Source organism: Hyla sarda, chromosome 2 (assembly GCF_029499605.1).
Source record: "Hyla sarda isolate aHylSar1 chromosome 2, aHylSar1.hap1, whole genome shotgun sequence".
NCBI classification, from domain to species: Eukaryota; Metazoa; Chordata; class Amphibia; order Anura; family Hylidae; genus Hyla; species Hyla sarda.
The window spans coordinates 183,261,167-183,286,863 of NC_079190.1; the positions used below are offsets into that span (position 1 = coordinate 183,261,167).

General features: G+C 40.6%; 1 protein-coding gene across 1 annotated transcript in view; it reads left to right on the forward strand.

Annotated features, from left to right (window-relative positions):
• The first annotated feature begins 3,574 nt into the window (after positions 1-3,574).
• Positions 3,575-25,697, forward strand: part of OCA2 (OCA2 melanosomal transmembrane protein) — a 429,791-nt gene continuing 407,668 nt past the window's right edge. The window contains exons 1-2 of the mRNA XM_056555890.1: positions 3,575-3,649; positions 6,051-6,259. The gene's annotated coding sequence lies outside the window, so the exon portion shown is untranslated. The remainder of the gene's footprint in view (positions 3,650-6,050; positions 6,260-25,697) is intronic.

The window sequence follows — 25,697 nt, forward strand, 5'->3', positions numbered from 1 at the left end:
ATAACTGACTGACATAATAAATGTACTCTAGACAAATGTATTCACCCAAAAATCTACGCCTAATCCCATCGCTGCTTGAGAGGGCAACAGCTAAAATCCGTGCCAGTATGGCAGTTAAAAGGTTATACCTCTGTTTTTTTTTTAAAGTCATTTTGCTTAGAATGAAACCTTTTCAAAGAAATTAAAAACATAAAATGAAAGTTTCATTGTCATGTATTTCATTCGTATTACATGCAGACTTATTTAAATATAATAATTAACCTGGCATCATAATCCCACAATGCACTGCAATTCTATTTGACAAGAGTTCTTTCAGGACCTTTAAAAGAAAAAGAAATGTAATAATTCATGCTCACTATTATTATAAATGAACTGCAATATCAAAGGTAATGTGACTGATCTTACACTTAGCAGAATGACAGCATGTCTTGGGGAGAAAATACTGTAAAGACTTCCAATAGCATTTCTGACACACTACTTTTGTCACATTAATGTGAAGGTGAAAACCAAAGTACAACAGCTTCAGATAAAGTTGGCAGACTTAAAATTGTGTGTTTGTAACTTATTAATAATTCTAAATCTATTTATCTAGCTTATATCTATTTCATATCTATCTATCTATGGTGGGATAATATGGTGTGTAGTAGTGTTAGTGTTGGGGTGCAGCGAACAGACAGATAATCACGCTGTGACGCCAGGGTAGCGTAATTCATCATGCTCCAAGGTGAAGCAGTTCTCCTGAGCCAGACGCTGGGCAATAAAGACGCCAGATGCAAGGTTACAGAAAACACTGAGAAGTTTACAGGCAAAAGTTGAAGGCAGATGTTATCACCATAGCAATATAGTCTTTCCACAGCATGGTAGGACAGGAAATTGCAGAGGTAGTCAGTAGTGAAATGGCTGGGCACGCTGGGACTTGTTGTATACTCCACTTTTATATAACTTGACTTGACTGGACTAAATTACTAGAGACTTTAGATTTTAGACTTTAGACTTGAGACTTTAGACAACTGACACTGACTTGAGACTCACTACAGTGCATCCACAGAATTAGCTTACGGCCCGGCTTGAACTTTAAACTTTTTGGACCGGAGCTGCCTGAGGCTTTCTACTCTGATTCCTTACTTGTGCTACGGGGACCCCTGTGTGTAATTTTGCTTCTTCTCCCCAACTTAGGACTTGGGCTTTTCCTGGATGGCTTAACGCTCACTTGCAGAACTTTGAGATCCCCAGGGCTCCAGCTGTTAACATGATTCTTCTGCAGGTCTCTATTGGTACAGCAGTCCTACACATTATTGGTACATAGGCATAATGAACATAAATTAATGATACAAAGCATTTTACAAAGCATTCCCCACCCTGGAGATGTGGGCCAGAACGGACACATGCAGCAACATCTGTCAGACAAGACGGGCAGTGTAATTTGTTCCATACCGGGACACTGCATATCTATCTATCTATCTGCAAAAAAAGAGGTTCTGCAGCACTCCAATTGTGGAAATTCAAGTGTAATTTATATATCACCATTTAATATAATAGAAGAAAGGATGTCCAGCACAAATTCTTGCAGAAACTGAGCTTTATTGCAAAATTTCACCTTGGTGTACAGACAGTGTAGACATTCCCCCACAACTGGCCTTAGTCATACAGTATGACTTCAAATTTTTAGATCCCTGCCTTCACTAGAGGTTGTTTGTATGTCTGAGCCTGCTCGCATAAAGAAAGTATCATTGACTTATAATGAATTGCTTGACTCTCTGTCTAGATTGGAGATCCTGTTTCATTCTAAGTGGGAGAAGGAACTCAATTGACCTATTTCAAATAAAGAATGGGCCAAGATTTTCCTTCTCTCCCACAATATGTATCTCTCAGGTAAAATCCAGGAAACCAATTGCAAGTTTCTATCTCAGTGGTATAGAGTCCCCTCCCTGCTTTACAAAATGTTTCCTCAAACCTCACCTCTCTCCTGGCGATGTGGGGGGGGGGGGGGGGGGCGATGGGTACTTTCAAACACATTTGGTGGGGATGTCCTGTCCTTCAGCCATTTTGGGAAAAGGTTATAGATATCACCATAAGATCACAGGCTTCTCTATTCCTAATGATTCTCTCCCACTGCTCCTGTCTCTCTTTCTGGGTAGTGTTCAGGGTTATCTAAATCTTAATATAAATTCCTTCTCCTGGTGGCTAGATTGGTGATTCCTCGCTTATGGAAGAGTACAACTTCTCCATTTGTAACTGTCTGGTTTACTAAAATCCACTGCCTTCATCGTATGGAGGAGTTGCTTGTGGCCCAAACACCTTGGTCAGTGTAACAGGAAAAACTGTGGTCTCTCTGGATTGACTTTCTCTCCTCAGACGCCTATGTGTCTTGAGTTCCCACGGATCCAACCTCTTAGCATTTTTCTTTTTTCTTTCTCAGTGATATCTTAGTTTGTATCTCCATCTTTTTGGATTTCTTGCTTGACTCATGTCCCCTGTACTATTTTATGTGGTGATCCTTGCTTCCTGGATATTTATGAATTTCTTTTTTTTTTCAGTACTCTGTAGTGCGATGTTTGTTTTCTGATCACATGTCATGCTTGATTGCTGTGTTATGTTTAATGTTGCCCCTGCATTGGGCTTTTTCTTTTTGCCTTGAAAAAACAATAAAAAGCTTTGAATATGAGAAAAAATACATTGTATTTTACACCTTGTGAATATATCCTTGGTGTACTTAACATTTACAAATGTTGCTATATATTTTGTTGCTGATTTTCTGCTGTTATTTTCCTACCCATTGAAGTCAATGAGCAGGGAAATTATTAGTAGAAAATCGGCAGAAAAATAGGCCTGCATGAACATACCTTTAGGGTAGGGTCACACGTAACGGATCGCTGTGGACCTTCTGATGACCCGGTTCTACATGGTGCCACCAGCTGTTTCCTCAGTTTCCTGCTCACAGCAACCCCCCACTCCGAGTAGCCACACAGGGACTTGCGAGTCACTGTGCGCATGTGCAGTGTACTCACAGGACTGTGTGGCTGCTCGGAGTAGCGTATTGCTGCTGTGGGCACGACATGGGGGAAATAGCTGGAGGCACAATATAGGGTCGGGTCTTCAGCGGATCCACAGTGTAAAATACGCTGTGGATCCGTTCCATGTGACCCTACCCTTAGACTGGTTTCATATCATGTTTTTGCATCCTGTTGAAACTTCCAGTTTTTTTTCCAAATTTACCATTAAAATGACAAGCAACAGATTGCAAAAATGATGCAGGTTTTTTCTGTCAAAGGCAACAGGAAAAAAACAGGATAGGTATCCTTGTGCATCCTGTATAGGGTACGTTTACACAGATTTTATGCACAGATTTGATGTGCAGGATTTGGTGAACAGGATTTTCTGCTGCAGATTTCAATGTTAACTAAATGACTGAGCACAGCTTCTAATCGTCAGTTACAAATCCTGTGCATCAAATCTGCATGAACGTACCCTTAAAATGTACCTTTTTCCATGCAACAGAGCTCACACTTTCCCGTAATCCCCCTTGTTTCCATGCACAGTCAAGACCAACTGTCAACACTTTCAGGAAACTGCAGTTGAACTGAGCATGTGGTATCACCTTAATGGGTTGTTACCAAGGGCATCAGGTTATCAGGCACATGGGGCAATAGTAAGGCCATATAGCTCTGAAGCAATATATTTTCTAAAATGCTTGTACATTTGAAATATGTTTCATGTCACATAATGCAACAGATTAGATCTATTTTCTTTAATGGGACAACCCCTTTAAAGCTTTAGACCTTAATCAGATGACCAGGAAACAATATTGATATCCGTCTGATACAGGGCGTATTCACACACACCGAATCTGCTGCAGATTTGAAGTTGTAAAGTCTACAGTTGCAGATTCAAAGATGTAAAATCTGTAAGATTTGGATTTTTACGAGGCAATTCATATGTATTTTTACTGTCTTAACTGTGTAAATAATATGATTGAATTGTAAAATCTGCAAGTGCAGATGTTACAACTGCGGATCCTCAATTTTTTAGACCCTAATGGTATTAAAAAACTCTTCCATGACAAGACTCTATCCTGAAAAGTTGTTCTTTTAAAAAGTAAGAAATAGCCTGATGTAGAATATTCTTTATGATTAGTTACGGATCACCATAGTCATATTCACTCGCAGCATAAAGTTATATTTCATTTAAACTGCATGGTGAATACCATAAAAATAAATAATATGTAACAGAGAAAGTGCAGGATCCTAGGCACTGCTATAATCACCTGTCAGAATGATCCAAATCAAAACCGCGGAAACATTTTTTCCATGCAGCCCAATAAAACCAAATTGGTATATTCTACCTAAACTACATAAAGGAAGAGTCCCACCCCCCGGACGCCCCATAGTTGCGGGTATTGGGGCCTCAATGGAATATTTATCTAGTTATGTTGAATGGCTGGTCTCACCTTTATTGAAATCTATACCCACTTATTTGCGCGATACGGGTGATTTGATTGTCGCATTGGATAATTTTGAATGGCAAGATGACTTTAAGTTGGCATCAATCGATGTCGAAAGTCTCTTTACACGCATCCCATGGGATGCAGGGATTGATGCCATTAAGGAATTTTTGTCCACTACAAATAAATCAACTGAATTTATTAATTTTGTTACAGATGCCCTATTTCTTGTCCTTTCAAACAATATCTTCCAGTATCAAAATCAATGGTACAGACAGGTCAGCGGAAATGCAATGGGGACACCTGTCTCCTGCAGTTTCACTAATATCTTTCTGGCCATTTTTGAAAGAAATTATACTTTTTCTTTAGCAAACCCTTTTCTTAAGTTTATTAAAACTATATGGAGATATGTTGATGACATATTTGTCATATGGAATGGATCTAAGCAACAGGTTGATGATTTTATACAATACCTAAATCGTGCAAATAATGTGAACATGTTTTTCACAAGCCACTTTGGTGACACCAGTCTGGAATTTTTAGATGTTGAAATTATTGACAACAACATCATTAGTTCAGGGTACAGGAAAGAGATATCTAAAAATGCTTATCTTCATTACTCTTCATCACACCCTGTTCACACTAAAAACAGCATTCCCTATAGCCAAATAATTAGATTAAAAAGGATTAACAATGATAAAAATATTTATCAGCAACAAGTTAAAGAGTTATGTAATAATTTTGTTCAACGAGGTTGCCCCCCTAAAATTCTGGAACAAGCAAAGGAAAGAGCAGCTTTAGTACCTAGAAAAAACCTCTTGAAAAATAAACCGAAAAAACAAAAACAGGATCGATTTATTTTTGCATTCAGGAACACACCAATGAATGGCCTTGTTAAAAAAGCGCTACATCAGAATTGGTATATGCTCCAGCAGGACCCTGATCTAGCCGATTATACAAAAGACAAACCAATTGTCACTTACAAAAAGAATAAAACCTTACATGATCATCTTAGAATGTTAGCAAACAAGAAACAGGAACAAAAAAAGGACTGGTTGTCTGAACAAAGACCTATTGTGAACTTTTCATGTGGATCATGCTCATTTTGTACTTTTAATTGCAACAACAAAGCATTACATCTTGGAGGAGAAAGGATCCTAATTGACCAATTTTTAACATGTCGATCAGATTTTGTAGTCTATACCCTTTATTGTAATTTTTTTTATATCGGTAAAACTATAAGACCACTTTTTCATCGCATTAGAGAACATTTTAGAAACATTTATATTGGCATAGGAGCTACAAGACTGATCAATCATGTTAAAGAGATCCACAATGGAGACCCCAAAAAACTAAAATTTGGAGCTTTAGAACATGTTTTACCTTCCAGAAGGGGGAGAGACAGGCAACAGTACTTACTTATTAAGGAGGCAAGGTGGATCGCCAGGATAAACGCCATTGGTCAACTCGGACTTAATGAACGATCTGAAATAGTACTATAGTACAACCTTTGTTCATACTGTTTGCCGCTCCACCTCTCATACTAACAGGATTCGCATTGTTTTGTAACTTGTTTTTAATTACCTGTTTCTATTCCTGTTTCCTTTAGTTGTTTATTATCACTATGGTGACGGGTTCCACTGGTGTTATAAGCACGTTAGGGGCCTGACGAAGCGCGTCACAGCGCGATACGGTCCGTTGCCCATCCCCCCCCCACGCCACCGCACCCTCCAGCTCTCCCGCACTGCTCGTGACCAGCAATCTACATGTCTTCTTGATGAAATAAAAGCCTGAAGATTTCAAGATGCAACCTACCTGGTGAGTGCTCCATAACATAGTACCATAAAAATAAAACCCAAAGAGGAATGCCAAAAAAATTGCAAAGATGTCTGCTAAGTGCCATTTAGGCCCCTTTTCCCCTAAAAAACTAATTGCCATTTTTCTACCCATTTAATGTACCACATAATGGTGCCAAGTACAACTCTTTCTACAATAAAAGCCATCACATGGGTGCACTGGCAGGAAAATTAAAAAGGTTATCATTGCTTAGTGATGCATAAGCTGGAAACAAACCTTTTGCCTCAAGACCCCGAAAAGTTGTAGCAACAAGGGTTAATTGGCTGTGTGGGTAATGAACAGCCCTACCGCTTTGTAATTTCTGTTTCACCTATACAATTGAAAAATGTTATATCTGATAGACAATATTAGGATGTATAATGTAAATATACAGCTGGTTGTTGACTGCAAGTGTTATCATTCATCGACAGCTATTTCATTGTATTAAAGTGTGTAAAGTAGTGCGTGAACATGGCAAAAGCTCCACCAGAACTGAAATGAGATTACTCTTCACATTACATCTCTAAAGTATGCACAATAATTTAAGCCACATTAAGCTTCAGTTAAATAAATGTTTTTCATTTCAGTGTTCTAAATCTGAAACTCTTGTAAATGCACAATGAGCAGCCTGTGTGCCCAGCACACATGAGGAGCACATGTACTCTTAAGTCACCTTGGGAAAGAACAATGAGAGGCAGGGGCACTTTCATAACATGTTACTAGGAGACCCATAACAAATACAGTTATTTAATAAAACCGTTACACAATTGGAATTTTTACATAACATAATCATGTGCTGCATTTTTTTTTTTGTTTTACAAGTAGCATGGAACAGGAATGGAAAAACTGCTTATGAATTCCTAAATAGGACAAGAATTTCAGCAATCCTCATTTAAATGAATAAAACAATTGCAGAAATTTCTGCATCAAATCTGCTGAAATCTCTTTACCTTTGAGAGCTTCTTAAAGGGGTATTCCAGGATTTTTTTTATTTGACTCTGCTACAGAGGCAGTACACTTAGTGTAGTTCATAATATAGTGTCTGTACCTGTATGGGATGGCTGCTCTCACAATGTGATCTTTAGCCCAGTGTTTATTTTTGCAGCACACAATTTAAGGTGTCTCAGGCTTTTCTCAGGTTGCCCAAAACATTACATCATTAGTCAGGTGTTCAAAGAAACCTGTCTGCTTCAATAGGCAGAGCGACCACTGGGTGTGAGGAAGATTATTCTTCAAAAGGATGAAGGGAATTGTAATTTCATGAACAGCCCACGTAGCTTAGCTGTGCTGCAAAGGGTGGGGTGACTGATTTGTGGGAGGGAGAAAAGTAACCTCACACTTACAAACAAGGGATCCTGTGACTTGTAGTTGGAGGGATGGAAATCCAACAGGAAATTGCAATTTCACAAAAAAAAGCAGTAGCATTTTAGTGAAATTTCAACATGGCCATTTAGCCCCAAGACAAGCACAAATCCTTCCTAAGCATGTCCATTACTGTCTGGCAGGTAAGTACTAAAGTCACATTATGATTGATGACCCCTATAAATTTAGGCCACTTTCAATCAGCAGTATTTTGAATCAGTATTTATAAACCAAAACTAAGAATTGGTCCATACCAAGAAAGACATACCATTGTTCCGTTACATGCAAAATACAGGCTAAAATATGAATATGCGAATGCTGCCTAAGGTTGGTTTTCTACAAGTATAATATGGACAGCAAGAAGTCCTGGTCTGACAGCAGGTCATTAGACAGAGACTATGCGAATGCTGCCTAAGGTTGGTTTTCTACAAGTATAATATGGACAGCAAGAAGTCCTGGTCTGACAGCAGGTCATTAGACAGAGACTATCAGCTGTAATACGGATGCAAAAATGTGTCTAACTTAAGGTCTTGAGAAACTGTCCTTATTCTGTATGTACACCCGTTGAAAATAATAATGCACAAAAAAATGCACCCCCATACTATAGGATTGCTGAAAAACTTGGCATGCAATTACATCTCAGGCAGATATGTAAATAATTACAGGTGTGTTCTGATTAGACACTGGGTTTTGCCAACAAGCACATGCAGCTCCCACAGCTTCCTTGAAGGTAGCATCTTCAAAACACACCCCTGTCTCTGCCAGGATCATTTCTAGGAGCTTAGCCAAACTAAATATGGTGTCATTGCATCCGTTACTTGCCTTGCCACTGACAGACAGCTGCCTTTGCCTTTGTTTGCAGAAAAAAAGAAACCAGGACTTATTGGAACTGTATCATCTTTTGCAACAATTCTAAGTTCTGTTTGGGATCTGACAGCTGTCTGGTTAAAGTATGAAGCATTTTTAATGACACATTCCCCCAACTGCTGGTGTAATGATCTGGGGAGCCATCACATATGACAGTCAGTGACCTCTAGTAGTGATACTGTTACGTTATGCGCTATGGCCAAACACGCTGGCCGTGAGCACTTCATCCCCTTATCTTCTGCTGCCGACGGGGCTGGCACTCGCATAGCGGGACACGCCCGCATACAAGCCCTAGTCCGTCACTCTCCGGGTGTTTCTTCTGTCTCTGCCTCTCTTCTCCGGCACACGTGTCCCCGTCCCCTAGGGTGCGCGCGTGCCAGAGCTTTAAGATTTATAGGGCCAGTATGCTCATTAGTGTATTCCACCTGTGGCTCATTTATAAATTCCTCCACCCTCCTCAGTTCCCGTGCATCAGATCTCTTGCTTTTGTGACTTGACCTTGCTCCTCTGCCGCCTGCCTACTGACCTCCTGCTATGTCCTGACTATGCTACTGTACCGCCTGCCCTGACCTTCTGCTATCTGACCTTCTGTATAGACTACGAGTTGCCTTATCCCTCCTGTGCCTCGCATCCCCTCAGCCGCCTGTGTGGCCAAGCCATGCCAGGGGTAGCGACCTGGGTGCCACATGCAACAGCAAGTCCATCCCGCTTTGCAGTGGGCTCTGGTTAAAAACAGCGGCACCTTAGACTCCGCTCCCTGGTACAGTCCGAGTCATCTGCCACACAGGTCCAGCGGATCCACATCCACCGGGGTTCCTGTCTTCAGAAACGTGAGTGTTACAGATACAACAAACACCGACACCTCGGCGATAAGCGTAGGACATCCTGCAGCCACATGTGTGGCCTCCCACGGCGAGGCTTCCACCTTGTATTTTTCAGCAGGAAAATGCTTGCACACACCCAGCATAGGTTTTCCAGGAATGTCTCTGCCAGATTGCAACACTTCCATGGCATGCCCAGTGGCCAGATTTTTGGGGATCATCCAGGACTATAAGCATGCAAGATCTAAAGGCCCAGTTGCAACATCTTTGGGCAACAAAGTGTGTAAGTCTTTGGGGTGAAATTTTCCTGGGCAACTGAATTGTTTGGTTGAGTGCTGTCATTCTATGTCATCTCTATATATATTTTAATTATTTTAGATAATGAGTTGTGGGGAATGGGTGTTGCAATTGTAAATGAAGCATCTGGTGGTATTAACCCTTGATTGTCATGATGCCAGGGTGTGGTTGGCTTAGTATTGGAGATTCTGCCGCCAACTGGCCCACAAACGGCAGGATAGTAAACGGAAATGTCCACAGCAGATTTTATGAGAAAACTGGAAACTTTTACTTGAACTTGTATGCAAACAGTCTTTACAATTATACAGTTTCTCCTGAGGCAACCGGGATGCAGGTTCCTCACAGGCTTTGCTGGGACTCATAGTAATGAGCTTTAAGCAGGCCACTGTGCTACTAATAATAAGATTTGAGTAGAATAGTAGTCACACAGAATTTGTAGGATTGAGCTTTATAACTCACAGTTTTAGTGGCTGCTAGTTCTTTAGGCTTTGGCCTAGATGAATTGAGATTGAAGATATGCTGATTTGCGGATTGTGCTTGCTTGATAGTCCGGAACTAAGAGAGTGCAGGAACAAGAGAGGGAAGTTACAGACTACAGCCCTTTATATAATAAGGGGCTGGACTAAGCTCATTGGCCAGCAAATCTGTAGGTCCTGAACCCAGTGAACTCTGGGTACATCACATGACCCAGGAAGGTACATCCATAATGGTAGATCACATGACCTGGGAAGGTCCTATACATTTATTTTACCTATGCAATAAATAATAGAAATGTAAATACAATTATATGAGGTGACCAAGGGGCAAGCCCTGCAGGAGAGCCCTGTGGAGATGGAGGAGCTCCAGCTGAGGGGACTTAACACAAGGGACAGGACGAGGTCCTGTACCGGGTCACCACAGTGACGTCTTTCTTTAAAAAGGTTTACTACCTGAAAAAAAAATGTGGGCTTATAGGAGTGCCTTGTGTTACCACTGATAAAACTGAATAAGGTGCCTAAAAATGGTTCATGGGAACAAGGTTGAACTTAATGGACTTGTTTTTTTTTTATCAACCATATGAACTATGTAGCTATGTAATAGATCTTGGTTTGCACATGTCATCATACACATATTCTGGGCTATTTATGACATATAACATTTATCAATCCTCCAAATTACCTGCCACAGTGACACTAACAAACTGAAGGGTTAAGACAGTATGCTGTCTGACATTTTTGGCAATGCTTCCTGCAAGGAAAACAAAGAAAGTGCTTAGCTAAAAGATTGCTATAAAAATGTGATAGGGTTGCTGACCAGAAAGAATCACTGGCAATTCTTTCCAGGAGAACATCCAGAGAATGAGCAGGCATTCATCAAGCCTCAGACACATTCGATCTGGGAAGCACCATCTGCATCATCTCTTGTTACATGTCTTACATCTGGAGGAACTGATTCCAATAATGAGATTTTGTGGTGTGTATCACATTGGATGAGCGCTTCATCATGTGCTCACAGAGAATTATATGATTCAGTCTTTCTAGCTAGAATCTCAGTCCTTACTTGTTTACACGTATTGTTTGTAAACTGTACACATTTCCATTGAAACATTACATATCTCTATTGTAATGTACAAGAAGGTATCTGGTCTAAAAATCAGTTTTCAGATTACTTTACTAAAGAATGACTTTACTAAACAATACATTGCTTTCTCTGAATATCCCAATATATCAATACAGCACATGGATGTCCTGTTGATTTCAATGGACTCTGTGTAATGCTCTGTATTCCTTGTGCTGGTGCTGCAGGAAACGGAATACCTATCAGGTCCTGCAAAACGGAAACCGGAACCATAGTTAGACGCTCTGTTGTCTGCTTATTAATATGGGATCCTTCTAACAAAAAGGGTTGTCCAAAATGGTCCTGTCCTTTAAATATGTTTTCTAGGAACTATGGCTCCAACTATGGCTTTTAGGATGGAGCAGCCATCTTTTATTTTTTATTCTCCCATCCCAAACATTAACTTTAAAAAAAAAATGTTTTATATTGGTCATTGTATGGTATAAATATTAACTTTATTCTATGGGTCAATATGTTTACACCCATACCATTCATGCATTCACTGGCCACTTCATTAAAGGGGTACTACGGTGGAATTTTTTTTTATCAACTGGTGCCAGAATGTTAAACAGATTTGTAAATGACTTATATGAAAAGTTCGTAATCCTTCCAGTACTTATTAACGGCTGTTTACTCCAGAGGAAGTTCTTTCTTTTGGGATTTATTTTCTGCCATGACCACAGTGCTCTCTTCTTACACCTCTGTTCATTTTAGGAACTGTCCAGAGCAGTATATATTTGCTATGGGGATTTTCTCCTGCTCTGGACAGTTCCTGACATGGACAGAGGTGTCAGCAGAGAGCACTGTGGTTGTGACAGAAAATAAATCCAAAAACTGAAAGAATTTCCTCTGTAGTATACAGCCGCTTATAAGTACTGGAAGGATTAAGATTTTTTTAATAGAAATAATTTACAAATCTGTTTAACTTTCTGGCATCAGTTGATTAAAAATAAAAAAAATAAAAAATGTTTTCCACCGGAGTACCCCTTTAAGACTTCAGCAAATATGGCATTTCCTGTACACAGGTCATGTCCCTAGACCAGAAGGGATTATTGTTGCATAATAAAATGTCAGTGCATTCATTTTATTTAGTTCCTTCCCTTCTACTTTCTTCAATAGCATTGCGAAGTAGACAGGAAAAACAGGGTATTTGGAGTGGAGCGCTGCTGCTTGTAAAGAACAGGACTCGGAAGCCGTGGTTGCACAGGTCACGCCGCCTATGCACAGCAAACACCTACAGGAAGCACTCACTTGGTCTCTGTGGACCTAAGGAAAGAGCTTGTTAGCGCCGAAACGCATTGTCCTATCATTTTCTATTCAATAAATCCTTTTGTCCTGTGCAACCGCGGCTTCTGCTCGCATTCACATTTCCGTACCTTTGATGATACGGAAGAGGGGAAGTGACCTGCATACTGCTAAGATCCCACTCACCCTTCTCCCCGCAGAGGTTTTCATTTTTGCTCTGCTGGAATCTCCCGGCGGACCACGACGAAACCCAAGACAGGGTGGCGAGTTGGGCCCCTTCGTTCCTCCTATTATCGACCAGAGAGCGCCCTTTTCGTTTTTTTACCTCTGCCTCTTCATTAGCATTGCTAAACCCCTAGTCTGAGTAGAAGTAGACATTTTGAGTAATGGCACATTAACATGTTACTGTTATCTTTATGCAATCTCCGGTATATTAGGTAAATAAGTTATGGTAGGTCTTGTTGATATTGACCTAAAGGGGTACTCCAGTGGAATTTTTTTTTAACCTCTTAAGGATGCAGGGCGTACCTCTACACCCTGCACCCTGTCCCGATATGTAACGCAAGGTCACGCCGTGACCCCGTGTCATACCGTGTCGGTCCCGGTGGCTAATGAAAGCCGGGACCCTGGGCTAATAGCGTGCGGCACCGATCATTGTACCACGGGCTATTAGCCATTTAGACGCAAAAGTGAAAGCTTCGTGGCAGCTCAGTCGGGCTGATCGGGACCATCACGGTGAAATCGCAATGTCCTGATCATCTAGAACACTAGCGGAGGGCTCCACAATCCAAAATAGCGTATTTTTGTTCACTTTTTATATCAAGAAAAAATTAATGAAAAGCAATCAAAATGTCTGATCAATATTAAAATGGTACCAATAGAAACTTCAGATCACGGTGCAAAAAATGACCCCTCATACCCGCCCTGACGTGGAAAAATAAAAAAAAAAGTTATAGGGGTCAAACGTTCACAATTTAAAACATATACATTTTCCTGCATGTAGTTATGATTTTTTTTTTTAAAGCAATACAAAATCAAACCTATATAAGTAGGGTATCATTTTAACCATATGGACCTACAGAATAAAGATGTCATTTTTACCAAAAAATGCACTGCATAGAAACGGAAGCCCCCAAATGGTTAAAAAGACAAATGTCACTGCAAAGTAGACTTGGTGGCGAAAACAATAAGCCATAATATGGAATTTTAGGTGCAAAATTGAAAGAGTTATGATTTTTAGAAGGTGATGAGGAAAAAATGCTAAAGTGGAAAAAACCCTGCATCCTTAAGGGGTTAAATCAACTGATGCCACAAAGTTAAAAAGATTTGTATATTATTTCTATTTAAAAATCTTAACACTTCCAGCTACTGTTTGCACCGCGGGAAGTTGTATTTCTATCTGGAGTTCTTTTCAGTCTAACCACAGTGCTCTCTGCTGACACCTCTGTCCGTGTCAGGAACTGTACAGAGCAGTAGAGGTTTCCTCTGGAGATTTGCTTGTACTCTGGACAGTTCCTGACATGGACGGGTGTGTCAGGAGAGAGCACTGTGGTCAGACAGAAAAGAATGCCAGAAAGAAATACAACATCCTGTGAAGTATACAGCTGATAAGTACTGGAAGGATTAAGATTTTTAATTAGAAGTAATTTACAAATCTGTTTAACTTCATGGCACAAGTTGATTAAAAAAAAAAAAAGGTTTTCACTGTGGTACTCCTTTAACTCCTTTGGGACGGAGGGCGTACCAATACGCCGTCGGCCCACACCGTGGCCCCGCGTCATAGCAGGTTGGGCCCGGCCTCTAACAATGGCCGGGACCCGTGGCTAATAGCGTGCGGCATTGATCGGTGCATGCTTATAACCCTTTTGACGCGGCGTTCAAAGTTGAACACAGCATCTAAAGTGAAAGTAAAGCAACTGCCGTTTAGCTCAGGGAGCTGTTCAAGATCGCAGTGATGAAATCGCGGCATCCCGAACAGCTGTAAAGACAGCAGGAGGGTCCCTACCTTCCTCCATGCTGTCCGATCGCAGAATGACTGCTCAGTGTCTGAGATCCAGGCATGAGCAGTCAAGCGGCAGAATCATTGATCAATGGTTTCCTATGAGAAACCATTGATCAATGTAAAAGATCAGTGTGTGCAGTGTTATAGCCCCCTATGGGAGCTATAATATTGCAAAAAAAAGTTTTAAAAAATGTGAATAAAGATCATTTAACCTCTTCCCTAATACTGTAAAAGTTTGAATCACCCCCCTTTTCCCATAAAAAAAACGTGTAAATAAAAATAAACATATGTGGCATCGCATGATCAACTGCACGGACAATGGCATACGCGCAAACAAATTCCAGTGTCTAAAATAGCGTATTTTTGGTCACTTTTTATATAATGAAAAAATGAATAAAAAGTGATCAAAAAGTCTGATCAATAAATAAATGGTACCGCTAAAAACTTCAGATCACGGCGCAAAAAAATTAACCCTCATACCACCCCGTACACTGAAAAATAAAAAAAGTTATAGGGGTCAGAAGATGACAATTTTAAATGTATAAATTTTCCTGCATGTAGTTATGATTTTTTCCAGAAGTACGACAAAATCAAACCTATATAAGTAGGGTATCATTTTAACCGTATGGACCTAGAGAATAAAGATAAGGTGTCAATTTTACTGAAAAATGTACTGCGTAGAAGCGGAAGCCCCCAAAATTTTAAAAAATTGCATTCTTTCTTCAATTTTTCGCACAATGATTTTTTTTCCGTTTCGCCATAGATTTTGGGTAAAATGACTGATGTCATTACAAAGTAGAATTGGTGGCACAAAAAATAAGCCATCATATGGATTTTTAGGTGCAAAATTGAAAGGGTTATAATTTTTAAAAGGTAAGGAGGAAAAAACGAAAGTGCAAAAACTGGAAAACCCTCTGTCCCCAAGGGGTTAATGTCCCCCTGCAGAAAATGTTCTAGGAACCATAGATGAAAAATTCATAGCATTTTGTTAACTATGGCATGTAGCCAATGTCCACAATGCAGCCAATATGAAGTGCAGGTTTCTACTTTGGTATTCTTTACAATAAGACAATCAGGAGACAAGAAACAAGACAAGTCAAGTCTACAATGCTGTTTCAATGTTATCCGTGTTACTTTTATTAAATAAAATCAACAACAGCAATAGCTTTGAATCTCTCATTGTTTTCATGGAATTTGTTTGGATTGACTGCTCGGCTGAAACAAGTAAAACAACATGTTTCATGTAAAATGGAATGTGGTTTTCCAGGTTCCCTTTTCCATTCCTTTACTATATATTTTAGACCATCTAGATTCCCAACCTACACTTGTTCTTGCCTTTGTCCTTGTAAAAAAGTGATTTACACAGATATCTCAATCCTATGTAAATGCTTAATGGAGCAAGAAAATGAACTAAACTAGGATAGGGGAGAACTATCTGATCATCCACTGGGGCCCCCTGAGATTGGGGACCAGTATCTCCTGTTAGAAAGGACCGGCGGGCTGTACATGCATGATATTGCTCCCTTCTGTCCCTTCATGTCTCCACAGCTATCGGAGAATGAATAGAGCCGTGGACCCCATGAGTATCTGCTGCTCTGTTCTAAGGGATACTAGTCCCCATTCTCAAGATTGTTGGGGGGAGGGGGGTGCACCAGCAGTTATACCCTCGCCATCAGATAGGTATCCCCCATCTTGTGCAAGATAGGAAAATTCCTCCACTGGCCAGCGTTCCTCACATTTAATTCCGAACGCTGTGTGCGAGCTGCGAGACTTGCATTGGAGGGGCATGGCCTGACAGCACAAGGGGGCATGGCCGACCCCCGTGGGGTGCACACAGCGTTCAGAACTAAATGTCCTTAATGCTGGCCAGTGGAGTACCCCTTTAACATTATCACATTGCATAAAGTCCAGCACTCCAATTGGATCAATAAAAACTTGCTGCTCAATTGAAGTTAGGAGAGTAAAATTCATCAGATTTTACACTGTTATTTCTCATAAAATGTATTGCCATCCTCCCATTGCTGTGTACCAAACTGGTAATAGACTGGGAATGTGGTAAACTGACAATATATGTGTCTATTCATACTCCTATTTCATGTTGCATTATTGGACATTAGAAAAGAACATTCTGTATTTACGTTTTGCTGCTCTTAGGTGCCTTTTATCATGAGTTAGTAGATAGTATTCTTGAAATAATATGATTTTCCAATTGATAACATATGTGTAATATTTACTCCACTTTTATAGCTTGCAGTTCCCTAATGCCATTTTTTAGTGAGCAAAATTAATCTTATTGGACAAGCGTTAATAAATTTGCACATTTGTTTTGATGCACTTTATTATGTTGTGTGGATTTTTACCCCATTTCGGGGTGGAGTTGCTCAATATGTTGTAAATTTATATAAAAAATGTTGTCACGTCTGGGCAGGGAAGGAATGCAACCCTGATTTCACCCACTCCCTCTGACCCTTCCTACTTGCCTATCTCCCCTAAATAGCGGATAAACAACCACAGTGAAGGTCCCTTCCTAAATAAGTGATGGAAGTCACCGTCAACAAAACAAACTACAAAAACAGACACAGGTCGGAATAAAGTAGGAAACACACAAACTAACAGAAATGATACTACACACACACTCACAATAAATCCCACTAGCTGAGTCAATACCTGGAGAGGTCAAAGATGCCAAGTCACAAATTCAAAAGAAGAGTCAGGAAGCCCAGCCAGAAAATCACAAATACCAAAAGATCAGGAATACAGATAATAAACCCTAATTACTTGAGCAAGCTCTTTTACAGGCAAGCCTTGTACAGTTAAGATCCGAGGGTATGGATTCATTTCAGGAAAATGTCATGAGAGATTGTGTTGCTCTTGGTAATGAATGTCATTCGGATTTACATAAAAAGAACAATTTAACAAGCTGTGAACTACTGTCGATACAATCCCTTAAGAATAATAAAAAGGTAACAATCAAAATGTCAGATAAAGGTGGTATCGTTACAGTTATGGACACCGCTTGCTACATTGAGCAAATTTCTCACATGCTTTATGACTCAGAGATTTATAGAAGTTTAAGCAGTGACCCCACTACAGATTTCAGTAGAGCTTTAAATACTTTATTAATGGAGGGGGTTGCATTGAGTGCCATTACCGATAACAAGAAAGAATACTTATTGGTACCACATCCCATCATGCGTATTTTATATGGTCTTCCCAAAACACATAAAGGTATTTCCCCCCAAGTGCCCAATTGTGTCCTCCAGGGGATCACTTCTTGAGATAATTTCCTCATGTTTGGACCAGAAGCTACAGCCTCTGTTCCAGCATGTCCCCAGATTTCTGAGGGACACAAATTACGTGTTGGTTCAACTAGATGGCATGCAGTGGGATGCTGGATACAGTTGGGTGGCATGTGATGTTGTCTCACTGTATGCCAGCATCCCATGGGATGTGGCTTTGGTAGCCCTAGAATTGGTAACACAATTTCTTATGTCTCATAATTATTTTTCATTTAATGGTGACTATTTCTTATAAATTAGTGGAGTTTCAATGGGGGTTAGACACTCCCCGTCACTTGCTAACCTTGTGATATCATATTGGGAATCGCTGCATATATTTTCTGAATCTAATCCTTTTTCTGCTGATATAGCCTGGTACAGGAGATATATCAATGATATGCTACTTATTTGGTTGTCCAGTGTATCTTCCGTGTCAGACTTTTCAGAGTACATTAAGGATAATAGATTCAATCTTAAGTTTACCTTTGAAACATATAGAGACACCGTATCCTTTCTCAACTTGATCCTGATGGGTATACACGGATGTACAGTACAGTCCAAATCATATCAGAAACCCATTTCGGGTAATACATTATTAAGGGCTGACAGCAATCATCAGAAACATACCACCAGGGCGATCCCAGTAGGGGAAATGATACGATTAAAAATAAATAATTCCACCTCTATCTCTTTTGAACAACAGAAAACAGAATTAAAACATAGGTTGCATGAGCAAGGCTACTCTTATAAAACATTGGAATCTACGGAACATTATGTTAACAATAGGGACAGAAGAGAATTATTATTTCCTAAGCATATTCCTAAATCGAGTTCTATTGTTAAGCTAGTATTAGCTTTAACATATTCTCCCCAGTTTAATAGAGCCCGCAATATTGTTCTGAGACACTTACATTTTCTTAAACAGGATCCTATTTTGGCATACATTTTATCTGAAGGTTGCATGATAGTGTCCAAAAAAGCCCATTCATTAGGTGATCATATAGCCTCGAGTAGTATTGGCAATAGTTCACACACGTCTGAAACCTGGTTGCGTTGTCAGGGGTTTTACAAGTGTGGCAGACATCCGTGCCACACTTGTAAATATGTGAAAACAACCAATTGGTTTGTTAATTCATTAGGTGACAGAAATTTCAAGATCAGTTCCTTAATTGTTGTTCTACTAATATAGTTTACGTCATTGAATGCACTATGTGTGCATTGAAATATGTTGGATATACCAAATGAAAGTGTAACACCAGGATTTTGGAACATCTTAATGACATCAGTAATCCATGTAGACGAACCAGCTGCATCCTCCCATTTTTTAAATAATATACGGTGGTTCACATGAAGTATTTGTGGCTTATGTAACAGAAAAAAATCATACACATGCCCGTGGGGGTGACTTGCACAGAAGACTACTGAACCGTGAGGCCTTCTGGCAATTCACACTTAAAGGGGTACTCCGGTAGAAAACTTTTTTTTTTTATGAACTGGTGCCAGAAAGTTAAACAGATTTGTAAATAACTTCTATTAAAAAATCTTAATCCTTCCAGTACGTATTAGCTGCTGAATACTACAGAGGAAATTATTTTCTTTTTGCAACACAGAACTCTCTGCTGACATCACGAGCACAGTGCTTTCTGCTGACATCTGGAACTGTCCAGAGCAGCATATGTTTGCAATGGGGATTTTCTCCTACTCTGGACAGTTCTTAAAATGGACAGAGATGTCAGCAGAGAGCACTGTGCTCGTGATGTCAGCAGAGAGCTCTGTGTTCCAAAAAGAAAATAATTTCCTCTGTAGTATTCAGCAGCTAATAAGTACTGGAAGAATTAAGATTTTTTAATAGAAGTAATTTACAAATCTGTTTAACTTTCTGGAACCAGTTGATTTAAAAAAAGTTTTCCACTGGAGTACCCCTTTAATACTTCAGAGCCTTTCGGTGTCAATATTCGCAAGGAGTTGTTCTTACATTATTGAATATTCATGCTGCCCAATGATGCAAGATTTTGTATTGTTTCACATTTATTAAGTGGCTTTTGTTTTATTTCTTATGGTTGATATTGTCATTTTTTTTTTGTGAAACAAGCTTGGTGTGAATTGGTCTCCACATGTTTGCCGACATATTGGCTATTTATTTTTAGTGGACATTGGTGGTGATAGACGGTGCATTTGAAGATCCCTGTTCACACCAAGCAGTTTGATTTATCTCATTTTAATTTGACTTGCTGTGTTTTGGTCACATGGTTTTAATCACTTATTTTATTGCTCCTGTGCATGTCTTGTTCTACTAAATGTGGTTACATATATAAGGAGACTATGTGCATCGATGTGTTATCTGTGACAAAGAACAGAATGCTGTTCGAAACGCGTCCAGAATCTGCTTTCACCATTCTACGTGTGATGTACTGCTTTTATGCCCAATAAAGCTGGAATTTGAATTACTGTGCTGGATCATCTTTTCCCTTTTTCCTTCATGTTACGTACCTGGTCCGGGCGGATCCGTGCAGAGTGTTTGGGAGGGGAGCTGGTATCTACTTTGTTTGCCAAGGCTTGAAAGCAGACTGCAGGTTTATATAGCCACTTACACAGGTGAACACAGCGGGGTCAGCTGACCAGCCCAGAAGCTAGGCGTAGCCACAGCAACCAGATAAACAAAAGACTCTAGTAAAGATTAACCCTATGGGTTCTGACAGCAGCCCCCCTTTTAGGAGGGGCCACCGGACACTTAACAACCTGAGAATACAGAGGAATGGGCTTAGATACAGATGGAATATTAATATCCTCATCTGTATCCTCGTCCTCTAAGTCACACCTCTCATTGGTGTCCTCACAGTCATCCTCCAAATCTTCACTACTGCTTTTTAACTCCAAGTCTGCATGCACACTTTCCAATCATTTGTTTCCCTTGCCATCATAACAAACAAATTCAGCTAGAGGCTGCTGCAGAACTGGTTTTAAAACATTCTCAGGTATAACAACAGTTTGTACTGAAGATGAAACAATGCCCCCCAGAAGAACTTTGCCCTGCGTAGTTCTCTGAGAGGCATGACATACCTGTGTGCCCAAATGGCCTTCATGATTGCCACTTGGACGCGGACGCTTAACACAGGAGCTGATGAAATGCATACATCCCTTTCCCTTATCCCCTTACACCCTTCCCTTCAATGCCCTGGTTGGACTTGATGGACGTATGTCTTTTTTCAACCATACTAACTATGTAACTATGCATATCCTCCCCACAGTAGAGACAAAGACTGTTGAGTTGACTACATTTTCTGCGCTCCACGGTGTATGAATAGACTTTATCTGCATGGGTTCCTCCACTGGCACAGGTTGGTTATTAGAGACAGGAAAGGAGTCAAGCAAAAGAGGAGAAGTAGAGGAAGATGAACATTTCCATCAGTGCTCACGCACACGTCTATCCAAACACACAGCTAATGGTATGGCTTGGTCTAGGGTGTCAGGAGAAGGGTAAGTAAGCATGCCCTTTAAGGTATAAGATAACCCTAGTCTGAACTGACAAATCAAGGTTGGAGTATTCCAGTTGGAGGCCACACACCACTTTCTAAAATATGCACAGTACTCCTCTACTAGTCTGCGACCTTGCCTCAACCCCTTAAGGACCGGGCGTTTTTCGGTTTTTGCTCTTTCGTTTTTTCCTCCTTACCTTTAAAAAATCATAACTCTTAAAATTTTGCACCTAAAAATCTGTATTATGACTTATTTTTTGCTCCATTAATTCTACTTTGTAATGTTTCCAGTCATTTTACCCAAAAATCTACGGCGAAACGGGAAAAAAATCATTGTGTGACAAAATTGAAGGTTTTATGTTAAAATGGACACAACTACATATGGACTATTCTCTTAACATGCTTAACCCCTTAAGGACCTTTGACGTACACCTACGTCATGACACCCTGGTACTTAAGGACCCATGACGTAGGTGTACGTCATGGAGAATTCCGGCCCCTGCTGTGCCGGGCGGGGATTGGACTGGGATGCCTGCTGAAATCATTCAGCAGGCATTCCGTGCAAACGCCCAGGGGGGTTGTCAGACCCCCCCATGTCGGTGATCGCGGCAAATCGCAAGTGAATTCACACTTGCGATTTGCGCAATTCCGGGTCTTACCGGGTCTTTCCGGGTCTATGGTGACCCGGTGACCCAGAATATAAGGGGGATCGCAGTTGTCTAAGACACCCACGATCCCCCTGAAGGGATAGGAGTGAGGTGGCAGGGGTGCCACCCCTCCTATCCCTGCTATTGGGGGTCTAGACGCGACCACCAATAGCAGATCGGGGGCGGGGGGGTTAACTTTCGTTTTCCCCGTCCTGCCCACCCACAATAGGTGGAGCAGAACGGGGAACTGAAGGAGACCGGAGCCAAAGATCCACTTACCCATCCGGGCGGGCGTCGGAGGCTGCGGGCGGAGACGTTGTGCGGCTGCATCGTACGGAAGTCGGTGAGTTGCCTAGCAACATCTGGAGGGTACAGTTTGAGACCTCTATACAGTGGTCTCGAACTGTAGCCCTCCAGATGTTGCAAAACTACAACTCCCAGCATGCCCAGAGAGCTGTTTGGGCATGCTGGAATATGTAGTTTTGCAACAGCTGGAGGGCTACAGTTAGAGACCACTATACAGTGGTTTCTAACTGTATCCCTCCAGATCTTGCAAAACTACAACTCCTAGCATGCCCAAACAGCTGTTTGCTGTCTGGGCATGCTAGGATTTGTAGTTTTGCAACAGTTGGAGGATCACAGTTTGGAGATCACTTTGCAGTGTTCTCTAAAACTGTAGCCCTCCAGATATTGCAAAACTGCAAATCCCAGAATGCCCAAACAGCTGTCTCAGCATGCTGGGAGTTGTAGTTGTGTACCTCCAGCTATTGCATAACTACATCTCCAAGCATGCCCTTCGGCGATCAGTACATGCTGGGAGTTGTAGTTTTGCAACGGCTGGAGGCACACTGGTTGGAAAATACTGAGTTAGGTAACAGAACCTAACTGAAGGTTTTCCAACCAGTGTGCCTCCAGCTGTTGCAAAAGTACAACTCCCAGCATGCGCGGTCTGTCAGTACATACTGGGAGTTGTAGTTTTGCAACAGCAGGAGGTTTGCCCCCCCCCCCCCCCATGTGAACGTACAGGGTACATTCACACGGGCAGGTTTACAGTAAGTTTCCTGCTTCAAGTTTGGGCTGCAGCAAATTTTTCGCCGCAGCGCAAACTCCTAACGGGAAATTCACCGTAACACGCCAGTGCGAATGTACCCTAAAAACACTACACTACACTAACACATAATAAAGAGTAAAACACTACAAATACACCCCCTTACACAGCCCCCCCCCCCAATAAAAATGAAAACGTATCATAGGGCAATGTTTCCAAAACGGAGCCTCCAGCTGTTGCAAAACAACAACTCCCAGTATTTCCAGACAGCCACTGACTGTCCAGGCATGCTGGGAATTTAGCAACAGCTGGAGGCACCCTGTTTGGGAATCACTGGCGTAGAATACCCCTATGTCCACCCCTATGCAATCCCTAATTTAGTCCTTAAATGCGCATGGCACTCTCTTTTCGGAGCCCTGTCGTATTTCAAGGAAACAGTTTAGTGCCACATATGGTGTATTTCCGTACTCGGAAGAAATTGCACTACAAATTTTTTTTTTTTTCCTCCTTTTACCCCTTATGAAAGGGAAAAGTTGGGGGCTACACCAGCCTGTTAGTGTAAAAAAATAAAATATTTTACACTAACATGCTGGTGTTGCCCCATACTTCACAAGCGTTAAAAGGAAAAATAGACCCCCAAAAATTGTAACGCAATTTCTCCTGAATACGGAAATACCACATATGTGGGCGTAAAATGCTCTATGGGCGCACAACAAGGCTCAGGAGTGAGTGCACTATGTACATTTGAGGCCTAAATTGGTGATTTGCACAGGGGTGGCTGATTTTACAGCGGTTCTGCCATAAACACAAAAAAAAAGAAATACCCACATGTGACCCCATTTTGGAAACTACACCCCTCATGTAATGTAATAAGGGGTACAGTGAGCATTTACGCCCCACAGGTGTCTGACAGATTTTTGGAACAGTGGTCTGTGAAAATGAAAAATGTAATTTTTAATTTGCACAGCCCACTGTTCCAAAGATCTGTCAAACGCCAGTGGGGTGTAAATACTCACTGCACCCCTTATTAAATTCTGTGAGGGGTGTAGTTTCCAAAATGGGGTCACATGTGGGGGGGGGGTCCACTGTTCTGGCACCATGGGGGGCTTTGTAAACGCACATGGCACAAACTCACTCTCCAAAATCCCACTGTCGCTCCTTCCCTTCTGAGCCTTCTATTGCGCCCGCCGAACACTTGACATACACATATGAGGTATTTTCTTACTCGAGACAAATTGGGTTACACATTTTATGAAGATTTCTCTCCTTTTACCCCTTGTAAAAATTCATTAACTGGGTCTACAAGAACATGCGAGTGTAAAAAATGAAGATTTTGAATTTTCTCCTTCAATTTGCTGCTATTCCTGTGAAACACCTAAAGGGTTAACAAACCTTTTGAATGTCATTTTGAATACTTTGAGGGGTGCAGTTTTTATAATGGGGTCAGTTGTGGGGTATTTCTAATATGAAGGCCCTTCAAATCCACTTCAAAACAAAACTGGTCCCTGAAAAATTTTGATTTTGAAAATTTTGTGAAAAATTGGAAAATTGCTGCTATACTTTGAAGCCCTCTGGTGTCTTCCAAAAGTAAAAACATGTCAACTATATGATGCAAACATAAAATAGACATATTGTATATGTGAATCAATATATAATTTATTTGGAATATTCATTTTTCTTATAAGCAGATAGCTTCAAAGTTAAAAAAAAAATGCTAACTTTTCAATTTTTTCATCACATTTTTGAATTTTTCACCAAGAAATGATGCAGGTATCGACAAGATTTTACAACTAACATAAAGTAGAATATGTCACGATAAAACAATCTTGGAATCAGAATGAAAGGTAAAAGCATCCCAGAGTTATTAATGTTTAAAGTGACAGTGTCAGATGTGCAAAAAATGACCAGGTCCTACAGTGAAAATTGGCTGGGTCCTTAAGGGGTTAAATTAGTGCTGGAGGGGAATAAGGAGGAATATGAGGTAATCACTGGTGAACTATGCAGGGCAAAAACTGAATTACGTACACGCCTCCAAGACTCCGACTATCATCTGTTTCTCAAGAAACTAGAAAAGAAGCTCACAGGTTTACAGTCTGTCATCAAAGATCAAAAAAGAGACAAATTTGTCAGGGACAAATTAGATTACGATACCAACAATGTGTTCACCTATCATTCATATAACAGACGCCCCGTTTCAGAAAATCAAAAGGGAAAAAGAAAGTGTCTGATTTTTGGACAACCCACACAGAATCTAGTGGTTCAGAAGATTCGAATGGAGCTTCGAAAAATCCACAGGTTCAAAAAAACTTACCAAGCCAAACCTCTCGGAAACCTCCCGGGAGTGTTATAACAGCAGCATGAACTGCAAAAAAACAAGAAGAGGACAAACCAGGAAGATCCAAAGAGAGCAACAAGCAAAAAAAAAAAGTTTCCTGGAGGGAATAATCAAAGATCAAGTCGTGTTCACACCTGATAATCAACCAACTATCATTAATCTCACGGATGTGGTCCTGGATGCAGCAATGACTTCAGTACTGACTAAGGGACTTAACTTTTGCATCACAGAAAGTTTTGATAAAACAGATTTTCAAGTCGATTTTTTTAAGGGGATTCGCAATCTTAATTTGAAAAAAATGTTTAGTAATAATGTGTCTTCTGTTAAGTAGTAGTACTGCTCGCGAATATTCGCAATGCGAATTTTATTCGCAAATATTCGCGAATATAGCACTATATATTCACAATTCCGAATATTCGATTTTTTTTTTCCACAGTACACATCAC